Source organism: Myotis myotis, unplaced genomic scaffold (assembly GCF_014108235.1).
Source record: "Myotis myotis isolate mMyoMyo1 unplaced genomic scaffold, mMyoMyo1.p scaffold_m19_p_7, whole genome shotgun sequence".
Classification (NCBI taxonomy): domain Eukaryota; kingdom Metazoa; phylum Chordata; class Mammalia; order Chiroptera; family Vespertilionidae; genus Myotis; species Myotis myotis.
This window is the reverse complement of record NW_023416379.1, coordinates 72,179,829-72,200,965: the sequence shown is the minus strand read 5'-3', so window position 1 is coordinate 72,200,965 and position 21,137 is coordinate 72,179,829. Positions and strand designations below refer to the sequence as shown.

Genomic DNA, 21,137 nt, shown 5'->3' with positions numbered 1-21,137 from the left:
AAGTGGCTATCTCCTCTCAACTACAAACCAATGTTGCTAATGATTAACTTCCACCCCAATAGGCAGAAATGACAGGATTACTGTAACCTGGTGTGAGTGTGTGTCTGTGTGTGTGTGTGTGTGTGTGTGTGTGTGTGTACACCTCCCCTAAATGCCATGTACGCACATATATACATGTGTTTGTGTGGGTATATTTTTTGAGATATATGGCAGTTAAACTTAATAGACTCTTCCAGATTTAAAACATAAAAATATTAAAAAGTATGAAATACCTTTTAAATAAGAAAGTTAATTGAAGAAGGATTAAGAAAATAAATTAACTAAATGTTATATTTAAAATTACATTTAGTTTAACCAACCTCAAAGTCTATAAATATTACAATAGGAAAATGAGTAACCTTGTGACTGTTTCACCAAAATTCTTTTTTAATTTTCTTTCTCAATTACAAATATCTTCTATTTACCTGTTCACTGCAGGCTTTCAGCTCCCAGCAGCACTCAAAAAAGCAGAGCATGGCAATGGGCCTTTTGAAACCCAAAGAAAAGACTTGTCACTCTCAAACTACCAGCTATTTCCCTTTTGAATACAAACACACTGTTTGAAGTAATTCATTTAGCTTTTTCTAAAGGCACCTTGTGTAACCTTGCAAGTGGTGATTTGTAATGTGGCAGGCTGTTATCAAGTAGCTACAATATTTTGCCTCAGTTCAATAAAGAACAGTGTTATTCTAAAACTCATTCATACAGAAACATTTCAAGGGAGGTACTTTCCAAACCCAGTTCCCGTTGATCGATTTGTTGTTTGAGAGGACAGGAGAGGCGGGTAGACAAACCATCATCCTCCTTATTTAGTTGACTCTTTTCTAATGCACATGGGATTTTCACATGTTTTGTCTGTCCAATACAGCCAAAAAAAATGAATCAAAGCAATCTCATATTATACCATCCCATTCAATACAGTGTCTATACTTGCCTATCCTCATCCTTTTAACTTCGGGGCACATCTGCCCATCTTCTAATATCCAGGGCCTATACCAGTGATGGCGAACCTATGACACGCGTGTCAGAGGTGACACACGAACTCATTTTTTTGGGTTGAGTTTTCTTTGTTAAATGGCATTTAAATATATAAAATAAATATCAAAAATATAAATCTTTGTTTTACTATGGTTGCAAATATCAAAAAATTTCTATATGTGACACGGCACCAGACTTAAGTTAGGGTTTTTCAAAATGCTGACATGCCGAGCTCAAAAGTTTCACCATCACTGGCCTATACATTTCTTGCCTAAGAGCTATTGCTGGCTATCAGTCTGCTTTTTTACCCCAAAATGAGAAGCATGAAATGGGATAAAATTAATGAGCTACTCTCAACCAATAGGTAATAGGTTACAGTGTAAACAATCTTCCTCAATCTCAGATTGTGTATGTTTTACACTGACTCCCAAATTTTTCCAATGTGATTAATAATTAGTTGCCTATATCAGTAACTTTCTTGAGGAAAACAAACAAACAAACAAACGAAAAAACCTTTGTTGGATGCCTTTCCTTCATATCTAACTTCATCCTTTCTTGAGATCACCTTCAAAATAAATTACTTACACTCCAGTATTTGTTTCAAGGTCTACTTCTGGAGGAAATTATAAGATACTATGTACCTATTGCTAAATAAGTATGGACTTAACTTCATCCAAAATGAATAGAATACATTTTTTATCCTAAATGCCATCAGCAATAAAGATGTCACCAGAGAATAAGACAACCCAATAGCTGTATTATTTTCCTTCTTATTTCCATCCCCTTAGATTAATAGAGGCAGTTTTAACTTATATATAACTACTAGAGGCCCAATGCACAAAATTCGTGCACAGGTAGGGTCCCTAGGCCTGGCCGAGGATCAGGGATGATCAGGTTCCTTGTCTCCCCACCTCCTCCTTCCCTCGCTCCCTCAATGCCTCACCACAGCTGGTAGCCCGCCATGTTTCGCCCACCCCCTGGTGGTCAGCGCACATCATGGTGAGCAGTCGAACTCCTGGTCTCCGGATCAAACTCCCAAGGGGACAATTTGCATATTAGTCTTTTATTATAGGACTAGAGGCCCGATGCACAAAAATTTGTGCACTTGGGGGGGGTGGCGTCCCTCAGCCCGGCCTGTGCCCTCTCACAGTCTGGGACCCCTCGGGGGATGACCATCTGCTGGCTGAGGCCTGCTCCCCAGGGGATTGGGCCTAAGCTGGCAATCAGACATTCCTCTGGCAACCCGGCAGCCCTCGGGGGATGTCCACTTGCCAGTGGGGAGCAGATCTAAGCTGCAGTCGGACATCCTTAGCACTGCTGAGGAGGCAGGAGAGGCTCCCACCACCACCGCTGTACTGGCAGCCATCAGCCTGGCTTGTGGCTGAGCTCCATGTGGGAGCTCACTGACCACCAGAGGGCAGCTCTTGCATTGAGCGTTTGCCCTCTGGTGGTCAGTGTGTGTCATAGTGACCAGTCATTCCCAGTCTTTCCGCTGTTAGGGTCAGTTTGCATATTACCCTATTACTATATAGGATAGAGGCCTGGTGCACAAGTGGGGGCCGGCTGGTTTGCCCTGGTGTCCCGGATCAGGGTGGGGGTCCCCACTGGGGTGCCTGGCCAGCCTGGATGAGGGGCTGATGACTGTTTTCAGGCTGCCCACACCCCCTTCAGGGTGGGGGTCCCCACTGGGGTGCCTGGTCAGCCTGGATGAGGGGCTGAGGGCTGTTTTCAGGCAGGCCAAGCCTGCAACTGAAGCTCCCAGTCTCTCCTTTTTTCTTTTCTTTTTTATTCTGGGATTTATTTACCTTCTGTAATTGAAACTTTGTTGCGGCTCCAGCTCCAAGGCCGGCTGGCTGAAAGCAGGTATCTGGGGTTTGTTTAACTTCTATGATTGCAACTTTGTTGCATCCGGAGCGCAGAGCTGGGCCACGGCAGGCGGGGAACCTTGGCTTCCTCCATCACTGGGGCAACCAAGCCTCATGTTCTCTTCAGCTGCCTGGCTGCCGGCCGCCATCTTGGTTGGCAGTTAATTTGCATATCACCCTGATTAGCCAATGGGAAGCGTAGCCGAGGTATGGTTAATTACCATGTTTGTCTATTATTTGATAGGATAACTAGACTCACAAGTATTCAAACAAACAAACAAAAAATTCCAGCTCTTTAGAGATTAATGAAGTTGCTTTGACATTTTAGTTCTTTTTAGTACTTTCTATCAGTACTAGTTTCTACATTCAAATCCTCATCTCAGGGTCTGCTTTTAGGTAAACTCAAACTAAAACATAAGAAATTTCTATTTTCCTAGAACCAGTCCTGCTTTCTCTTAGTCAAAGTTATTTTGGTCACAAATAACATAAACCACTTGGAGCCATCTTAAATATGGATCAAAAAGTGAAAATCTTAGAAAAATGATGGGGTTTCTCAGAAACCAAGGTCAGCTCGGTTCCTTAAAAGACTTATTGGATAGTCTCAGTAAATTCTCTCCCATATTGGCTTCACACAGTGCATCTGTTTTGTTCTGTTTGGAAATCAGACCTACAACTCCAGAGTTTAGAATTTCTCTGTATTAGGAACTGGCCCTAAATGGTGGCTTCCTGGTTTTAATGCCAATTTCTCTTCAGAAAGTGTCAGATGGCCACTCATCCATTTGGTTCCAGGCAGGTGGACAATGGTACGTGATATAGTGCTCTAAGAAGGGGGTGGGGTTCTAAGAGAATACAGAAGAGAATAAAGGTCAAAACAAGTAGAGAATCCTCTAAAATACCACTTATATAATACTAGAGGCCCAGTGCACAAAAATTTGTGCACTCGGTGGAGTCCCTCAGCACAGTCTGTGCCCTCTTACAGTCCGGGAGCCCTCAGGGAATGTCCAACTGATGGCTTAGGCCCACTCCCCAGGGGAAGCGGGTCTAAGCCACAGTATGGCCTCCCTTTGTGGGAGGTGCTTTGTGGGCCGATCAGGGTACTGCGATCAAGCAGCCAGCCTGACCCCATTGCGCTACTGCCTCCAGTGGCCTCCCTCTGTGGGAGGCGACCGGGCGGGCAATCAGGGGATGGCGCTGGCCCTCTTCACCTTGCTGCTGGTTGCCACTGCCCCCCTACCCCATCGCCATCACCGCCCTCTGTCTGATGGCACGTACCTTGGCTGGCCTGGTGCCACCTGCTCGTCACCCAGCCCCCCGCCAACCGGTTGTCCTGCCATTCAGTCGATTTGCATATTACCCCTTTATTATATAGGATCAGTTATTAGGGACTAAAGGTGAATTGCATCTAAGAAAGCTGCACTTATTTTTTCATTTCTAATTAGGTGTAGTCAAAATGAGCTACCAACAATAAACATTAGGTGCATCAAGAACCCTTTTCTCTCCTATTCACCTATATGGATCTTAGACTCTCTAATATTATTAAATATATATATATATATATATACATTTTCCTTCACAGATTTAAATATCTCTGTGGACTACTGTTTAATATAGTCATACATTCAAACATTTCATATTGAGCTACATTTCAAAAGCAGTTTTTTGTTATGGTAACATGAGGAATTATTGTCAATGCTATGAACATTTTAAAATATACATAAAATTGATATTCATAGGACATCTAATCAAAACTTTCATTTACAAGGAACTATCACTATATATCTTTTGAGGAAAACAAAATAACTATTTTTCCATTTCTTACATCTGTAGGAGGTTCTAAATACCTCCATGGTAACACATTTTCTAATGCTACATTCACTTGATGGCATCTAAGTCCAGTGTTTTTCCTTTCCAAATGCAAACAAAATTGTCCACTGCATCCCTACTTTTAAACCCCATTATCAGATCATTTTCCTTCAGGGAGCAGCCTTCCCACCTGTATAAACACACTCCCCAAGAATTAGCTTGTCAGGTACCAGCACTGATGTATTTTGTCAGTTTGGATAGTTGTTAAATCTTCTTTGGGGTTATTACTGTTGACATGATGACTACCTATGTGTTTACTAAATGACAGTGGTTTGGTACCTGTGCTCTAAGGATTAACGTAAAATCAACAGTCACTTATGCCCTTGGGCAATTTCAAAATCTTTATGTCACATTTCAGGGTGATAGCCATGCTGACAGTTAACATGCCACTGAAGATCAAGAGATATAAATGGGCTATCACTATGGATGTAGATGTAGGTCTCAGTTATTCATCTTTGGGTATATCTATTTTATACAGGAAAAGACTGTCAATTCTGTACAATACAGGGTGAGATAAGACTAGGTTTACAGTTGTTCATACAGGAAAACAAAATAGTTATTTTGTTTTCCTCAAAAGATATATAGTGATAGTTCCTTGTAAATGAAAGTTTTGATTAGATGTCCTATGAATATCAATTTTATGTATATTTTAAAATGTAAAATAATACAATAATCTACATATAAAAGGTTAATATGCAAAGTGTCCCCTCGGGAGTTTGACCAGGAGACCAGAGGTTCAATCCTCACTATGACATGCACTGACCGCCGGGGGGGGAACACAGCAGATGAACAGCAGCGGCGGTAGGTCACTGAGGGAGTGAGGTAAGGAGGAGGCGGGGAGGTGGGGTGGTGGGGAACCTGATTGGCCCTGATCACCAACCAGGCCTAGGGACCCTACCCATGCATGAATTTCGTGCATCAGGTCTCTAGTCTACACTAATAAAAGAGAAACATGGTAATTGGCATACGACCTCTACCCTTTTCATTGGCTAATCAGCGAGATATGCAAATTAACTCAGCCAAGATGGCGGCCGGCAGCCAGGCAGCGTGAAACTAACATGAGACTTGGTTGCCTCAGTGACGGAAGAAACCAATGTTCCCTGCCTGCGGCTGCAGGCGTCTGAGCGGGCAGTTTGAAACATTTTAACAAATACCTCCGGACTTCAGCCAGCAGATTCGCAACATTGTAAGCAAAAACCAGAAACCTACTTTCAGCCGAGGCCTAAGAGCTGGAGCCAAGCCTCAAGGCTAAAGCTAGCCCAGAATTAAAAAAGAAAAAAGAAAAAAAGGAGCAGTTGGGAGCTTCAGTCACCCCCAGCCTGAAAACAGCCCTCAGCCCCTCACCCAGACTGGCCAGGCACCCCAGTGGGGACCCCCACCCTGAAGGCTGTGTGACCAGCTGCAAACAGCCATCATCCCCTCATCCAGGTTGGCCAGGCACCTCAGTGGGGACCCCCACCCTGATCCAGGACACCCTTCAGGGCAAACCAGCCGGCCCCACCCTTGCACCAGGCCTCTACCCTATATAGTAAAAGGGTAATATGCCTCCCAGCACCGGGATCAGCGGAGCCATGAGGCCTCCCGGCACTGGGATAAGCGTGACAGGGGGCAGCGCCCAAACCCCCTGATCGCCCTGCAGCTCTGTGTGTGACAGGGGGTGGGGCCACAACCTCCCTATCCACCCTGCTCTGTTCGTGACAGGGGAAGGCGCCCCAACCCCCTGATCAGCCCTGCTCTGTGCCTGATAGGGGGGAGCTCCCCAACCCCTGGCCCCCGACGGGCACTGCGGCTCTGTGTGTGACGGGGTAGAGCCATAACCTCCCCATCGGCCCTGCCCTGAGTGTGAGAATGGCGGTGCCCCAACCCCCTGATCGGCCCTGCTCTGTGGGTGATAGAGGGCGGTGCCCCAACCCCCTGATGGGCCCTGCTCTGTGTGTGACGGGGGCAGTGCCCCAACCCCCTGATTGGCCCTGCTCTGTGCGTGACAGGGTACAGAGCCCCAACCCCCCTGATGGGCCCTGCTCTGTGCATGACCGAGGGTGGCGCCGCAAACTCCCCATCGACCCTGCCTTGAGTGTGACAGGGGACGGTGCCCCAATCCCCCAATCGGCCCTACCCTGATCGTGACTGAGGGTGGCATCACAACCTCCCAATCTCCCTGCTCTGTGCATGACAGGGGGCGGCGCCCCAACTCCCCAATTGGCCTTGCTCTGAGCCCGACCAGGGGCTGCACCTAGGGATTGGGCCTGCCCTCTGCCACCTGGGAGCAGGCCTAAGCCAGCAGGTCGTTATCTCCCGAGGGGTCCCAGACTGCGAGAGGGCACAGGCCGGGCTGAGGGACCCTCCTCCCCCCTGAGTGCACAAATTTTTGTGCACCGGGCCTCTAGTTAAGAAATAATAATAGAAGAATGAGCGCCGTGTTTCACATACTTACAACTGTAAGCCAATTTTTGCCCCAACCTGTATATTGTTTCTATATAACATTTTTTCCTCGCAAAAATAGAAAAAGCATATAACCTCTTATCTAAAATTATAAGGTCTTTTAAAATTAAAATGTTTAATGTGTACACTCTTCCCTACTATTTTGTGATACAACAACCTATTCTGCTACTCAGGGCAGTGCAATTACTCAGGTTTTTCTAGATACCACTACTGTTCATTAGAAGCAAATACCTGACTTCTTTATTGGTAGAATGCTATACTTGTCAGAATCAATAACCACCAAGGATGACTAACTAGTCTTCCCCTCAGTTACAATAAGAAAAGTGTGTTCAGCCGAAACCGGTTCGGCTCAGTGGATAGAGCGTCGGCCTGCGGACTGAGGGGTCCCGGGTTCGATTCCGGTCAAGGGCATGTACCTGGGTTGCGGGCACATCCCCAGTAGGAGATGTGCAGGAGGCAGCTGATCGATGTTTCTCTCTCATCGATGTTTCTAACTCTCTATCTCTCTCCCTTTCTCTCTGTAAAAAAACAATAAAATATATTTTTAAAAAAAGTGTGTTCATATTTTCCTCAAGGATTATATTCTAAATTGTGAGAAAAAGACAATTTCATAGAGCTATATATAATTATAAAGCATATTATAAACACATGTCATCCTTAATAATTCTAAGGCAGTTATTTTTTCCTTTTATGTTGAAACAGACTTATAAATGGTCAATATTGTAAGGTAGCTCACATATACTTAAACACTGTGATCTTTATTTTTCCACATTTTATGTGTTTACACTATATTTTTGAACACTGTAAATATGACAGTGAGCAAAAAATGTATTTTCAGTGAATGATGCCAGAACAAGTGGATATTCAAATCTAAGAAAAAAACTTTACATAAACCTATGCTTAAATGCTAAATGAGTTTCACAAATAAAGCCTATGAGTTCTATAACCATAAATCCTCCAGAAGAAAATACTGAGAAGCCCTTTATGACCTTGAGGAAGGCAAAAATTTCCTAGAGAGGACACAGACACCACTACATATAAAAGAAAAACAATTAATTAAACCTCAGAATAGATTAATAGCTTCTATTCTTCAAAATACAAAAGAAAATTAAAAGCTAAGCCACATATTGGGAGAAAATATTTGCAGTACATATACTGGAAAAAGGATGCAAATTCAGAATATATAAATAACTCTTACAACAATAAAAAAAAACAATCTCACCAATCATCCTATCCTATATAATAAAAGCTTAACATGCAAATTGACAGAATAGCGGAACAACCAGTGGCTATGACACGCACTGACCACCAGGGGGCAGACACTCAATGCAGGAGCTGCCCCCAGCCCACAGGCTCCAGGCCAGCCAAGGCAGGTGCCAGCAGGGGCCCCTTGCCCCGATCACCCCGCCAGTCACCCCACAGAGGAGGTGACCATCAGCGGTGGTGGGGTCAGGGCTGACCAGTGAGTGGGAGGTTCCAGGCCAGCCATGGCAGGTACCAGCGGGGGCCCCTCAATCAACCCACCAGTCGCCTCACAGATCGGCCCTAATCACTGGCCAGGCCTAGGGACCCTACCCATGCACAAATTTCTTGCACCAGGCCTCTAGTTTCAAATAAGAGAATTCATACAAATGGCCAAAAAGCACATGAAAACATGCTCAACATCATTAATCATAAAGGAAATGCAAATTAAAAAACACAGAAAGGCCGAAACCGGTTTGGCTCAGTGGATAGAGTGTCAGCCTGCGGACTGAAGGGTCCCGGGTTCGATTCCGGTCAAGGGCATGTACCTAGGTTGTGGGCACTTCCCCAGTGGGGGATGTGCAGGAGGCAGTTGATCGATGTTTTTCTCTCATCGATGTTTCTAACTCTCTATCTCTCTCTCTTCCTCTCTGTAAAATATCAATAAAATATATTAAAAAAAAAAAACAGAAAGGATATATGCACTCCTACGTTCATAGCAGCAAAATTTACAACAGCTAAGATTTGGAAACAGCCTAAGTGCCCATCAGCAGATGAGTGGATTAAAAACCTGTGGTACATCTATACAATGGAATACTACACTGCTTTAAAAAGGAAGGAACTCCTATCATTTGCAACAGCATGGATGGACCTGGAGAGCATTATGCTAAGCGAAAAAAGTCAGTTAGAGAAAGATAAATATCTCATGATCTCACTCATTTGTGGAATATAGTGAACAATATAAAGTGATGAACAAAAACAGATCCAGAGCCAGAGAAGCATCGATTAAACCATCAAATCTCAGAGTGAAGGTAGGGAAGGGTGGGAGTAGAGGGGAGAGATCAACCAAAGGACTTGTATGCTTGCATATAAGCATAACCAATGGACAAAGACACCTGGGGGGTGAGGGCATGAGCGGATGGGTGGGGCAAGAGCAATGGGAGGATAAGGACACATATGTAATACCTTAATGAATAAAGAAAAAAATGAAAATTAAAAAAAAAGAAAAGAATGGCTACTGTGGTGCCCGGACTTCCAAAGAAAGAAACAAGAGGCAGTCTTTCTTTCTCCAGAGAGAGCTGTATCTTACAAAAATTAAAAAAGAAAAACACAGTAAGCGACCACTTGACATCATTAAAACAGCTGTTGTTAAAAAGACTGAGAATTTCAAATGTTGGCAAGGAAGGGGACCTACCAGAGTTTTCATATCATTGGTGAGAGAGTAAAATAGCACACCCACTTTAGAAAACTATTTGGCAATTCCATGTAATAAAAGGCTAACCATTTATACACACTCAAAAACCCACCATTTTCACTCCAAGTAAAGAGAATACATGTGTAAAAAAATCTGGTACAGGGAAGTTCATAGCAGTTTAATTGTAACTAGAGGTCCAGTGCATGTATTCGTGCACCAGTGGGGTCCCTCGGCCTGGCCTGCAGGAATCGGCAGAAACCAGCAGTCCTACATTCCTGGGGGGATATAGTAGTGTGCAAAGCAGCAGGCGGCCGGGGAGGAGCCCAAGCCTGGGCTTGGCACCGTGCCGATCCTGCTCATCCCGGCCCCACTGTGCCTGCCGCTGCCATTGCTCAGTAGGTTTGCTGCCTCTCTGCTGCGGTTTCCGTGTGCCATCCTAGGGCAATACCTGCTCTCCCATGACCAAGGAGCAGTGGCAGGCTCGCGCCTAGTTAGTCCCAATGCCAGTCCTAGTCCCGGTCCATATGGGGGAGGGGCGCGCAAGGGGAGTGTCCGCAGGAGAGGTTTGCCAGCCCTGAGCCCGGTATTTGGCGCCATTGGTCAGCTGAGCAGTGCTCCCACTGTGGGAGTGCACTGACCATTAGAGGCAGCTCCTGCATTGAGTGTCTGCCCCCTGGTGGTCAGTGCATGTCATAGCTACTGGTTGAGTGGTCGAGTGGTCACTTAGGCTTTTATATATACTAGAGGCCAGTGCACGACATTCATGCACTCGGGTGGAGGTGGGGGGGGGGTCCCTCAGTCCAGTCTGAACCCTTTAGCAGTCTGGGAGCCCTTGGGGGATGTCTGATTGATGGCTTAGGCCCTCTCCCTGCAGGACATCCTTAGCACTGCTGTGGAGGTGGGAAAGGCTCCCGCCACCACAGCTGCGCTCGCCAGCCATGAGCCTGTCTCAGGGCTCCCAGATGAGCGGCGCTCCCCGTGTGGGAGCACACTAACCACCAGGGGGCAGTTCCTGCGTTGAGCATCTGTCCCCTACTGGTCAGTGCACATCATAGTGAACGGTTGTTCTGCTGTTCAGTCAATTTGCATATTACCCTTTTATTACTAGTATATAGGATAGATAAGCTTACACTGAAAATAGCTGAGAGGTCCATCCACAAGAAGTTCAACAAATTGTGACATTTATATAATGGAACACTACTCAGCATGAAACACAATAATGAACTCTTGATAAATGCAACAACCTGAGTGACTTTCAAAAATATATTGAACTTAAAAAGAAGGAAGAGTATATAGTGAATTATTTCATTTATATAATGTTGAAGAACAGTAAAGTGATCTATGGTAGAAATCAGAACAGCAGTTGCCAAAGGAAATACAGATTAATAGGCAGTGGGTATAAGGAAAGTCTGAGCTGAGGGAAATGTTCTCTGTCTTGCCAAGAGCACTGCTCATGCAAGAATATTCAACTATCAAAACTCATCAAATTGTATACCTAAAAGCTGCACTTCATTCTTCACAAATTTTGCCTCTATTTTTATTTATTTTTATTTATTTATTTTAGAGAGAGAGGAAGGGAGAAAGAAGCATCAATTTGTTGTTTCACTTATTTATGCATTAATTGGCTGATACTTGCATGTGCCCTGACCTGGGATTGAACCCACAACCTTGACATATCGGGACAATGCTCTAACCAACCTAAGCTACCCAAACAGGGATACTTTTTTGTTAAAGTAAGAAAACCAGACAAAGTGGAGTAAAGGAAAGACTCTTCATTGATTTCTGCCATAAATGCTGCACATACACTAGCATGAGGTTCATGAGATGCTCGACTGATCTATGAAACGCTTGACAAGATCATATTTCATAGGTAAGAACAAAGACACAAAGAGATTTAGGAATTTGCCCACATCACAAAGCAGCCAAGTAGCAGATCTGGGTTTCAAACACTAGTATTTTCACTTTACCTACCATATTGTTTCTACTATAACAGTAACTCTGAAACTGTTTTTTTACCACAATAAAGAATAAGAAATTCCACAGTACACACACACACACACACACACACACACACACACACACACACAAATGTTTCATAAAATTGTGAGTAACCTTAAAATATATATAATTGAAATTTTGCAGAAGCACATGTCTTCTTTCAGGTCCAATAAAGTCGGTATTTTCTCCAGCTTTGAAACAAACCTATGAAAGATAATACATGTATCTTTTCACATAATATTGTTATTCAGTATGGATAAGTGATTATTCTATAAGCTTTAAGGGTCTACGCATACAACAGATTTAGGTGCTGGTCTCATGCTCACTGTTGATCATAGCTTCACAGACAAGAATAAAGAAGGTAAATTTCTACATTGATTGTAGAATCACACATTTCAGGAGGAAATGTATCAAGAAAGTGGCTGTCACTATCTTGTTAGTTTAGAACTAATAGTGTCCTAATTTAAAGTGGGCAGTGGTCAACAAAGTCACATGTGCCAACAAATCAATAAGAACTGTCAAAGAAAAGAGTAGGTGCATGTGATGGATTTGGAATTTTATCTAACTCCTCTCTCAATTTGTTCTTTGTTGCCAAATCCACTAGACATTTTAAATCTTTGTCTCACTTGTCCTATCTACAGTTCCTGAAAATATTAACCAAATCCCTCATTTTTCAAATATTCTATTTACTTGACTCTGGACACATTTCATCTTTCCTACCTACATTCTAAGAAACTCCTCAGCTTTGCAGACCACTTTTCTTCTGTCTTCCCCTTAAATGCTGATGTTCCTCAGGGTTTTATCCCAAATCTCCTTCCTGCTGCTCTCTCCATGCTCTCCCTGAGTGAACTCTTCTTCTCCTAAGGTCAAATATCACCTACATCAGCAGTTCTCAACCTGTAGGTCGCAACCTCTTTGGGGGTCAAAAGACCCTTTCACAGGGGTTGCCTAAGACCATTGGAAAACACATATATAATTACATATTGCTTTTGTGATTAATCACTATGCTTTAATTATGTTCAATTTGTAACAATGAAATTGGGGGTCACCACAACATGAGGAACTGTATTAAAGGGTCGCGGCATTAGGAAGGTTGAGAACCACTGACCTACATGCTAATGAAACCTAAACCACTGCCTGCAGCCAGACCTTTTTCCAGACCCAGCTCTCCACCTGCCTTTATACCTCAACACCCCACATGCCTTTCAATGCATATCCAACTGAACTCAGCATTAACCTCCTTTTAATTCTTGTCTCAATAACTGATACCACCATTAAACCAATTACTAAGAGCATCCTAGACAATAGCCTTCACTACCCTTTGTTTTTCATCCTCTCTATTCAGTAGGATTCTTTATATTTCACTTGCTAAATTTCTATTAGCTCTGTCTACTTCATCCCATCTGCATTCTCATTATTTGAATTCATGTCACCATAAATCCTCTCCTAGATCGCAATCTATCTGATGGTCTGCCCATGTCTTATTATCTGTCAAATCCTTCCCCAACAGTGCAGCAACATTATGCTTTAAATGAAATTCTGATGTCACAATTGCCCCTTTAAAAACCTTTAAATGATTTACCATTGCTTTTGGCATAAAGTGCAAACTTTCTAGCACAGTTGACAAGATAAGTGTGATAAGCATCTACCACTTATTCTTGATGCTTGCTATTTTACTGCATCTTTCAAACACACTTAATCTTTTGGCTTCCTAGACCAAATTCCAACCTGGTGTGTGTGTGTTTGTGTGTGTGGGTGTGTGTGTGTGTGTGTGTGTGTGTGTGTGTGGTGGGAGTGGGGTAGGGGAGAGTCCCAAACACTACCAAGCAATTCTCAGACACCAGCAAGATGTCCAAGAAATCAACTGAATTCTGATACTATCTACCCAGAGATAGCATAAACCTCCTCAGGTTAAGGATTCAGTCCAACAAGCCTGCCCCATGCCCCACTTTATAAGCCTGTTGCAAGCAAAGTGGTCATCTGTGCTTCTGACTGACCAGATATAAATTGGGGATTCCAACAATGCTTTCTTTGCACTTCAGAGGCCAGTTGCAATTCCAGGTTGTTACCAGTACTCCTAACCTCTGCCTCTGCGAAAGGGGCCGCGGTGCTGACTATAAACCAGAGGTTCCGTGATCTCCTCCTAGGGTTTCCTCAATTTGCTAGAGCCGCTCACAGAACTCACAGAAACATCTTACTTATTAGATTACCAGTTTATTACAAAGGATGTATGTCCGGAGCACAGAGAAGAAACAAGCGCATGGGAAGGGGGGGAGGGGGAGGGACTGCTGTAGGAAGGGCCCAGAGTTTCCATGATTGAGCTTTTTAAATCTTCATGTGTTCCACCAATGGGAAGATTTCTGAACCCAGTTCTTCTGGGTTTTTATAAAGCTCTTCACTAATAGGCATGAATAATTAAATAATTTGGCCATTTGGCAGTTGATTCAACCTGAAGCCCCTCTCACCTTCCTGGAGGTTAGGGAAGTGGGACTGAAGTTACAGGCTCCATCCTTAGGTGGGGTACAAAAGCTACCTCATTAACATAAAAAGGACATCTTACAGCTCTCAGCACTTAGGAAATTACAAGGGTTTTAGGTGCTCAGTGCAGGGACCAGGGAAGAAGACAAAAATATATATTTCTTATTATAAATCACAATATAACACTGAACTCCTACCTATTTAAATAAATATTCTTTTTCTTTTCAGAGTTTAGAGATGTTGTTTGCTGTATCCATATATAATTCTCCTCAATTATAGCCCCTTCTTCACTGAATCTTGGCCATATCCCACTTATTTGTTAGATCTCAACCAACATGCCCCTTCCAATTGAAGCTTTCCATGGTCTCTGTAGATGTTTTTAGGGGCCCTTCCTGGGACTCCTAAAAATCATCAATTTTCCTTATTATTGCATTTTGCAGATCCTATGAAAATTGTTTACTTAATTGTAACTCCTCCTCCTCAATCAAAACAGAACTCAGTCACAAGCATTAAGAACCAACTAGACAAACTCTGTACTATTTCTCACAGACTACCTGTCTAGCATATGCTTTACAAAAACATACAGACACACACACACACACACACACACACACACACACACTCTACTCATTTTACTCAAAGAGTATATGAAATCCAGCAGATGTTCCCAATCCCAGTTATTTATACCATTTGGCTTATTGCAAATCATTCAAAATAGTTACCATTTCATATAATTTCATTAAATGGCTTTTCATTATTATACTGTTTTATTCTACCAGCTTTTCCTTATATGGGAATTATATAATTTCCAATCTTGTTCTAATTTCAGAATATTAGAGCAATAATGCATAGCCATCTATCATTCTGAAGTCCATTCCAAAACACTATCATTTAATAAAATGCCATCTTCCCTCAGCACACCAAATGCTCTTTCATCGTCACACAATTCCTTAAAGGCCCCCTCTTCCATAAGAAGTTGGATGGATAAAATGGCAGCTCTAGTTTTTGCCTTCCAAAAAGAAAAACCTAAGTCCCTCTTAAGACATGAATGCTCTTTAATTCAAAATAACAATCATTGAAATTTCTCCATTTATAATATTTACATGCCTAAACATATAATAAGAAATGTATTATATTATGTAACCAGCCATCACCTGTCTTCTATTATACAATAAGTGTATTACTGCATATAAATCAATTTTCTAAACAAACAAATTTCTTAAATTCCCTGGAGAAAAGCATTTTAAAGGAAACAATAGACTCTGTGGTAACAGATATGTAACTCTTCTAAAAGTTTTTTCAAAGCAATATCTTGGTATTTCCTTCAACAAGTAATATTCTTAAATATCTTTAAATGTTTCTATGTTTAATGGCTGCTTTTTGACACTCTTTCACATTATAATGGAACATTTGCCTAACATTTAATTTGAGGGGTGAGTGGAGGTGGAAGAAGGCATAAAGGGAATTAATAAATGGTGATGGAAAATAAATAAATTAATAAATAAATACAAATACTGAGGGAATATTTTAAAAAATAAGAAATATTAATTGATTATGCTACCCTCTAGTCTGCTTCTTTATATTTCCCCATAAAATAGATACATTAGCTGCCTTTTTATATATAACTAGAGGCCCGGTGCACAAAAATTTGTGCACTCAGGGGAATGGGAGGCCCCTCAAACCGGCCTGTGCCCTCTTGCAGTCTGGGACCCCTCGGGAGATAACGACCTGCTGGCTTAGGCCTGCTCCCGGGTGGCAGAGGGCAGGCCCAATCCCTAGGTGCAGCACCTGGTCGGGCTCAGAGCAGGGCCGATTGGGGGGTTGGGGCACCGCCCCCTGTCACACTCAAGGCAGGGTGGATGGGGAGGTTGCGGCGCCACCCCCTGTCACGCACAGAGCAGGGCCCATCAGGGGGTTGGGGCGCTGCCCCCGTCACACACAGAGCAGGGCCGATCAGGGGGTTGGGGCACCGCCACTCTCATACTCAGGGCAGGGCCGATGGGGAGGTTATGGCTCTACCCCGTCACACACAGAGCAGGGCCCATGGGGGGCAGGGGGGCTGGGGACCCACCCCCTGTCACACACAGAGCTACAGGGCGATCAGGGGGTTTGGGCGCTGCCCCATGTCATGCTGATCCGGTGCCGGGAGGCATATTACCCTTTTACTATATAGGATAGAGGCCTGGTGCATGGGTGGGGCTGGCTGGTTTGCCCTGAAGGGTGTCCTGGATCAGGGTGGGGGTCCCCACTGGGGTACCTGGCCAGTCTGGCTGAGGAGCTGAGGGCTGTTTGCAGCTGGTCACACACCCTTCAGGGTGGGGCCCCACTGGGGTGCCTGGCCAGTCTGGCTGAGGGGCTGAGGGCTGTTTTCAGGCTGGGACTGAAGCTCCCAACTGCTCCTTTTTTCTTTTTTTTCTTTTTTTCTTCTGGGCCAGCTTTAGCTCTGAGGCCTCGGCTGATGAAAACAGGTTTCTGGCCTTTGTTTACCGTCTGTATTTGATACAATGTTGCGGTCCGGCTGGCTGAAGCTCCGCTGAGTAAAGCAGGTTTCTGGGGTATTTTAGTTTCTTTATTCGCAACATAGTTGCTGAGAGTTGCAGCTGAGAGGCCGGCAAGTCAGGCGGGGAATGTTGGAGTTCTCTGTCACTGAAGCAAGCAAGCCTCCCTGTTCGCATCAGCTGCCTGGCTGCCGGCCGCCATCTTGGCTGCCAGTTAATTTGCATATCTCGGCCCTACTCTGTGAGTGACAGGGGGGTTAGCCAATGGGAAGGGTAGCGGTCGTACGCCAATTACCATGTTTCTCTTTTATTAGTGTAGATACTAGAGGCCCGGTGCACAAAAATTTGTGCACTTGGGGGGGGGGGGGGGGCCCTCAGCCCAGCCTGTGCCCTCTCTCAGTCTGGGACCCCTCGGGAGATAATGACCTGCTGGCTTAGGCCTGCTCCTGGGTGGCAGAGGGCAGGCCCAATCCCTAGGTGCAGCCCCCGGTTGGGCTCAGAGCAGGGCCTATTGGGGAGTTGGGGCGCCGCCCCTTGTCATGCACAGAGCAGGGCGGATTGGGAGGTTGCGATGCCACCCTCAGTCATGCTCAGGGTAGGGCTGATTGGGGAGTTGGGGCACCGCCCCCTGTCACACTCAAGGCAGGGTTAATGGGGAGGTTGCGGCGCCACCCCCTGTCACGCACAGAGCAGGGCCAATCAGGGGGTTGGGGAGCTGCCCCCTGTCACACACAGAGCAGGGCCAATCAGGGGGTTGAGGAGCTCCCCCCTGTCACTCACAGAGTAGGGCCGATAGGGGAATTGGGGCACCGCCCCCTGTCACACACAGAGCAGGGAGGATCAGGGGGTTGGGGCGCCGCCACTGTCACACACAGGGCAGGGCCAATGGGGAGGTTATGGCTCTACCCCGTCACACTCAGAGCAGGGCCCGTGGGGGGGGTTGGGGCTCCGCACCCTGTCACACACAGAGCAGAGCTGATCAGGGGTTGGGGAGCCACACCCTGTCACACACAGAGCCGCAGGGCGAACAGGGGGTTGGGGAGCTCCCCCCTATCAGGCACAGGGCAAGGCTGATCAGGGGGTTGGGGTGCCTTCCCCTGTCACGAACAGAGCAGAGTGGATAGGGAGATTGTGGCCCCGCCCCCTGTCACACACAGAGCCGCAGGGCGATCAGGGGGTTTGGGCGCTGCCCCCGTCACACTGATCCAGGTGCTGGAAGGCCTCGCGGCTCCGCTGATCCCGGTGCTGGGAGGCATATTACCCTTTTACTATATAGGATAGAGGCCTGGTGCACGGGTGGGGGCCAGCTGGTTTGCCCTGAAGGGTGTCCTGGATCAGGGTGCCGGTCCCCACTGGGGTGCCTGGGCAGCCTGGATGAGGGGATGATGGCTGTTTGCAGCTGGTCACACACCCTTCAGGGTGGGGGTCCCCACTGGAGTGCCTGGCCAGTCTGGCTGAGGGGCTGAGGGCTGTTTTCAGGCTGGGGGTGACTGAAGCTCCCAACCGCTCCTTTTTTCCTTTTTTTTTTTTTTTTATTCTGGGCCAGCTTTAGCTCTGAGGTTTGGCTCCAGCTCTTAGGCCTCCGCTGCTGAAAGCAGGTATCTGGTTTTTTGGGGGTCTATAATCGAAACACTGTTTCAACTCCAGCTCTGAGATCCCGGCTCGCTGAAAGCAGGTTTCTGGGGTTCTGTTTAGCTTCTATATTTGTAACAATGTTTCAAACTGCAAGCTCAGAGGCCGGCAGCGGCAGGCAGGGAACGTTGGAGTCTTCCGTCACTGAAGCAAGCAAGCCTCATGTTCGCTTCAAGCTGCCTTGCTGCCGGCTGCCATCTTGGCTGGCAGTTAATTTGCATATCACCCTGATTAGCCAATGGGAAAGGTAGCAGATGTACGGCTAATTACCATGTTTCTCTTTTATTAGATAGGATAAGGACCTCAGTCAGAATGCATGTTCAATTAAAGTAGCTATTACTTGATTTATCCCTTTCTTCTCAAAATTAACAAATTTTCTTCTCCTTCATCCTCTTTACTGAATTTTATCATAGAGGCTCCCTCTCCTGAGCTGTAGTCAGGACACATCATTTTCTGTTATACAATTCTATGAACTTGCAAAATATATCTACACTCCACAGGAAACACACTCATTCTGCTTTTCTATTAGAAAAGTAAAATTTTAATTTTTTAAAGGAGATGGGCATCAACTGTGCCATTTCTGATAACAGTATACTAATACCAACCAATCTGTTTGGAAGTTATTGAATCTTAAAACCTCAAAAACCCGTAGATGACATTTAAACCAAGCCATGTTTCTGAGTTCTTGATTTCTGACAATACGTGTATCTGCTTGCTTCCAAATTTTAAACAAAACCAACACTGCCTCAAGACACAAGAAAGAGACTCATAGTTGTTCTTCCTTTCTAGAAGCATCCCAAAAATAAGAAAAATACCTTAGAAAATCACACGAAGTTCTCCAATCCCTTTTTGGATCAAACAAAACAAAACAAAACAATACGCCTGGAATCACCAAACTTCCTTAGAAACAACAGTCAATATAAGACATACAGAAAAGTTAAGCTGCCTCGATAATCCTTAACACAATTCTGCACTCGGACCAATTTTCCTATTTATAATTGCACTTGACTTTTACATATGCACTTTAATTATTTAACAATACTGTGTAATAATGTATCCAATACTTGCATCAGGAACATATTTCAGAAGGTAAGGACAACAACCATGTTGACCTCCTAGACATACATCACACATTAATATCTAGGCTTCCTTCCTAGCCTGATTCCAGTTGTGTCTCCCCTGCAAGAGCAGTACGGTGTAATGGTAACATATGGACTTTGGGTAAGAAAGCCAGGTTTCAGCTTTATAATTCATTTGCTTTGTGACTTATGATAAATTAACTTCTTCAATTCTTAATTTTCTCATTTGTTAAAAAAAGTTAATGCTAATAACTATCTCATTGGTGGGTGGGTTAAGTGTGATAATGCATGCAAAGCATGTTAGCACAGTACCTGATAAAGAGTAATCTCCCCCTTAATGTGGACAGCAATGAAGATGATGATGATGATGATGATGAATCTATAATTACCATGTCCAACAAGAGTCATGACCTCCTCTAAATTCCCAGGAAATCGTAAGTACATAAAATCCAGCAGATCTTCCCAATCCTAGTTATTTATACCTTAGGCATATTGTTGAATTCCCCAGACAATTTAAAAACTAATAAATTACACATCTGATACCTCTTCATATACCAAAAGCACATATTCCAGACAGGTGTTACCAACACACATTCAAGGGCATATATGTTATAGTCAAATACAGCAGAGTCCACGCCCGTCGATATTTCTCCCCCAAACTGTAGCTAAACTGTAAGGGTATCTATAGTAAATGGCCTAAAAAATGTCATTCAGGTGTTCTTGATTATTATCTTTCTCTACAACAAAATCTTTTTGAAAGTTATGTTCATGAGGCAAAGGTAAGCAATGGTGGATATGCTACAAATGACTTATTTCCCATGATAGTTAATAATGATTGAGCAAAGGATGCTTGGCTGTGAGTTCTCAAGTTTTTGACAAATAATACATTGATCATTTCAGGATTCTCCATTCTCCAGAAAAAGGAGTGATACAATATGGATATTTGCTAAGATGAATTTGGGAAATCAGCTATTACCCAGTAGTCATTTTTTAAATCTATTTCCACATTATGCTTATTTTATTAAAATTCACAATGTGAGCAAAAGGAACACATTTAAATCTATGAATATATTAAATCTTACATTTATAAAAACAAACTGGTATCAGAATATGACAATTAAAATGCATTTCTCATAATAAATATTCAGGGCAAAAAAGATCAAATCAGATGCTCAAACAAATAAGGGCATAAGAAAGCTGGTGACACTGTAGACTTATTTCCAAGTGTTTCTTAAAACTTTCTTCCCTTTTACAGCTCCTGTGGGAAGAAAGAGCTTCAATCTAGATTGTATACTTCAACAGAAACTAGAAATAATGATCAGACCTCACTTTGTTCCCACTCTCAGGTACCATGTCACAAAGTCTCTTTGAAATTGGATAAAGCGAGTATATATATAAAAAAAAATAGTTGCCCATTATTAACATGGATTTATCCTAGTTATGTTCATTCTTATATAAATTGCTAATGAAATATTAATGTACTAGGCCTAGCATACATTCACAAGAAAATGTCATAAAGAAATAAATTAAGGCCGATAATAAAGAAACACAAATAAATGGAGATGGGATATTATATATCAGCTAAGAGGACCAGTGCACGAAAATTCGT

The 21,137-nt window shown here is 43.9% G+C and overlaps 1 protein-coding gene across 2 annotated transcripts in view; it reads right to left on the bottom strand.

Annotated features, from left to right (window-relative positions):
• Nucleotides 1–21,137, bottom strand: part of KHDRBS2 (KH RNA binding domain containing, signal transduction associated 2) — a 500,563-nt gene that overhangs the window by 471,530 nt on the left and 7,896 nt on the right. The window lies entirely within an intron of this gene.